The sequence below is a fragment of the Branchiostoma floridae genome, chromosome 3, assembly GCF_000003815.2.
Source record: "Branchiostoma floridae strain S238N-H82 chromosome 3, Bfl_VNyyK, whole genome shotgun sequence".
In the NCBI taxonomy this organism is placed as follows: Eukaryota; Metazoa; Chordata; class Leptocardii; order Amphioxiformes; family Branchiostomatidae; genus Branchiostoma; species Branchiostoma floridae.
In genome coordinates, this window is record NC_049981.1 from 33,298,084 (window position 1) to 33,302,421 (window position 4,338).

Below are 4,338 nucleotides of genomic sequence, written 5' to 3' on the forward strand. Positions count from 1 at the left end.
ACCAGGTCAGCAGGGCTGTTGGTGAGGAGTGGACCCGTCTTGGACAGGAGCTGGGGCTGAACAGGACCGTGCTGGACAACATTAGTGGGGAGTACCGCTACATACGACAGGACACCCAGCAGGCGTTCCAGATGCTGAAGGCGTGGCGAACCAAGACCCCCCACGGACCGCTCCACTACCTGCCGCAGCTGGAGGAAACATTGCAGAATATGGGCAAACCGGACCTGGCTGCAGCTGTACAGGGGATGTATAAGGTGACTTATCTTATACAAGGGATATATATTAATAAGGTTAATCATCTTATACTTGATGCATAACTTGATGCATAACTTCTCCAGATTACAGGATAGGAGAATTCCTGAAACAGGAATTTTTGTTTTGTGGCAATTTCCGTATTTCCATAACAGACTGAATGATAGCGATTTATCTTAATGACATTTTTAGGAATCATAAAAGTAATAAAAACGTTCCGATGCTAACGTCACAGTCAGGAGTGACGTCACTAATAGTAATTCCCTACGATGGAGCTCGATCTATATGTTGTATTTGAAATGTTTGTCTAACTGATGGTCAGGATGTCACACTTTTTATTTTGCTAATTAGACATACAGGTAATTAGTAATGTAATAACATGACTATTCACATATACACATGTGTGATTCTCTTGGACTCTCCACATACATATGATTAGCTTCACCGATATCGCATATATACAGGACTACCGTGATGCCTTGCCGTTACAAGAAATCAGTCCTGAGATGACCGGAGACACCGAATGGTGAGTAGCCATTTTAACATGCAGCCATGATCAGGCAACCACCAGCAATGGTAATGGTACGGTATCATTTTAAGACGTTAAGACAGTGGTAATGTTATCATTGCAATATTACTCTTCTATTTACAGAACTTATTACAGAACTCATTGGCAGCTATTCCAACAGACACATAGACAATACACGTCATTAGGTTTGGCGTTCATCCTAGTCTGACGATTACATCTGTATGTCCAATGTAAACAAACTTCGTCCATCTGCCATACACTACTGCTAAGTTGGAACGTATCAAGGTCTGACCTGTATGTTTGAACACCTGGCTACATTACCTGTGTTTATCTCCTCAGGTCCCTCCGCCTGCCAGGTGAAGGGAAGTACCTGTGCAGACGGACCGACCTGGGCGTGGTGACGCCCTACCCGCTGTGTCACACCTGTATGTTTGAACACCTGGCTACAATACCTGTGTTTATCTCCTCAGGTCCCTCCGCCTCCCAGGTGAAGGGAAGTACCTGTGCAGACGGACCGACCTGGGCGTGGTGACGCCCTACCCGCTGTGTCACACCTGTATGTTTGAACACCTGGCTACAATACCTGTGTTTATCTCCTCAGGTCCCTCCGCCTGCCAGGTGAAGGGAAGTACCTGTGCAGACGGACCGACCTGGGCGTGGTGACGCCCTACCCGCTGTGTCACACCTGTATGTTTGAACACCTGGCTACAATACCTGTGTTTATCTCCTCAGGTCCCTCCGCCTGCCAGGTGAAGGGAAGTGCCTGTGCAGACGGACCGACCTGGGCGTGGTGACACCCTACCCGCTGTGTCACACCTGTATGTTTGATCACCTGGCTACAATACCTGTATTTATCTCCTCAGGTCCCTCCGCCTGCCAGGTGAAGGGAAGTACCTGTGCAGACGGACCGACCTGGGCGTGGTGACGCCCTACCCGCTGCACGTGACCTACAGGAGTGCGAACTGGTCCGACAACTGGCAGCAGGTGGGGGAATGGATGCCGGTGGGTCCGCTCTTCTCCATCCAGTGTGAGGACGTGGAGGGGCCGGTGGACATCCTACTGCCGCACGTGCTGGGCCAGGCTGATGCAACAGGTAAGAGGAAATTGAAGCCAGGAATTCAATCTCTCAATTTGTATTTCTTTAACACAATGTCGCTTTGCCCAAAACGACCATTACGGTCGCTTACATTTTTGTCAAGAACCCACCACAGATGACTATGATCCTATTGCATAGTTGTACCTCATTTACATAATTATACTTATATTGTCTTCACATTCGTCTCCAGGCCTCTCTCCAGACGACATCCAAGTCGTGCATGTGGTTGGAGACTCCCCCGAGCTGCTGCCGGTTACAGAACTCACCTCCTCCCACGCGGTGACCAGGTTCAAGAAAGGCAGTCTGTTTGGGGTGGTGGGGAGGACAGATAAGGCACTGAGCGTGTCTAGAAATGGGCTACTAATGGCCTTTGCTTCTTTGGAGCACTTTGAGATTACCAAGTTGAAAGTCTACATCGTCTCCAACACAAGAATCATGAAAGAGGTGAGGTTTATGTAGATGGTGATGATATACATTGCAATTTATTTAGTTGGGACAAATCTAGGGGTACTTTGGTACATTGACTATAACTACTTGTGCTATAATTCCTTACTCTGATCACATTTCAATCACATATAGATCCTTAAGAAGGACGAAAGGGATTCGAAGTTTGAGTTCCGCGACTCTAAGACCTGCGAGCTAAGTCCAGGTGCTACCTACCACCTGAAAGGGAGTGTTGCGAACGGCAGAGACATGTTTGTGTCGTCATCTCCAGAGGTTTGGATTACAAGCTTGCTTTTGAGTTAATGTTGCCTTTACCGAACAATTGAATAGTCGTGCGTGTTTGTCTCTGTGTGTGCAGTTTTGTAATAAATCTGCGTGCGCTTCTGTAATTAGAGAAGTATACAGTTTGCTTTTTATTCACATATCCGGAATTCCTACTAGCACTATTGGTAAATAAATATTTATATGATGATATGATTTATATGATGATGATGATTTTTTTCAGTGTCTCATGTTTGAGGACACGTTCGACACCAACAAATTCTACGAGCCGTTCCGGGTGGAAGTTACTTCCGACATCTGGAACAGCGGCACCACCTCGCGGTTACACTTGGAACTGAATAAGTTCAAAAATGGAGCAAAAGATCCTGTTGCAGACCTGACCCTGGGTTAGTTCGATCGTCAGAAAGTCACAAAATATGGCCTTTTCTAGTATAGATAATAACACATGCAAAATAAATAGAGCCGTTTCAACGATCGAAATTTGATAGCTTCAACCTGTTCGAAACGATAAGAGTGCATAAAACACAAACCTATCAGCATCGGTTACCTTAGACATTTACCTAAATGGTTACGGTCAAAATATCTTTAAGGACATAATCATTAACCCCCCTTCATGGCTCTGATCATCCAGGTCATTACAAACGAGTCTACAGTGCTAAAGGTGTTGACAGCGGCCATTCCACACCCACGGAGCTGGTGGAGTCTGTGAGGCGACGACTGGAATCTTCAGACATTGAAGGTATTCTTTAATCAATGCTCATTTATAATGTTTAATCTATTGGCAACCAAAACTCAATACCATAGGTTTTTAGAAAAACAAATCAAACAATTGTTATTCTTGGGACATAAGGTGTCGTTACATGTATGATAAATGAACGTCTCTAAGATCAACATTCTAAGAGCTGTGCGTGGTCTAAGGTTAACCATTTTAAAGTGCACTACAGCATGTACTGCCTGATTGTCATATGGCGATGAAAGTCAGCAGCAAGTCTTTTTTAAACAGGTTTTATTCAACAAAATAGTACATTACAAATGAAAACGACAGTAATGTCAGCAGCAAGTCAGTTGAATAGAAATTCAATCATGGATGTGGTTTAATCGCGCCATACTAAGAACAATTTTAATGCCACTTCAATTGAATTGTACACGTCTTCCTAATGCTATTGAAGGCACAGGTTCAGTCCTGTTGGTCAGTGATGAATTCTGCACGTCGAAAGGCGGAATCTCCACCATCAACCGCCAGGTGGCACACAGGATCACCGCCGCAGGTGGCAAGGTCTACGCTACCGTGTTGGTGGCAAGTCAACACGATGAGAGGGATGCAGAACGAGACGGAGTGAGACTCCTCAAGCCTCGTCTTGATCCTGACAGCAGCGCGAAGCCGTCCTTAGAGTGGCTGACTGTGTACCACAAACATCACTTTCCACACATCCCAGCAGATGTCTGCTGCATTGTGGGCCATATTGACGTCACAAGCAGGGCGGCGAGGAGGATCAGAGAGGAGCGATTTCCACACGCCAAACTCGCCATGTTCGGTCACGTGGCGCCAGAGGAGACAGAGCATTACAAGAGTGACGAGAAAGCCCTGGGTGTGGGGAGGAAGGAAGCCAGCATCCAGGACGACATTGGCAAGGCCGATGTCGTCTTCTCGGTAGGACCGCGCATTTACCGCCATTACGACAGAGTCCTTCGGAAGAACACGTTGCTCATCACATCTTCCTTCCCTGAACCTTCA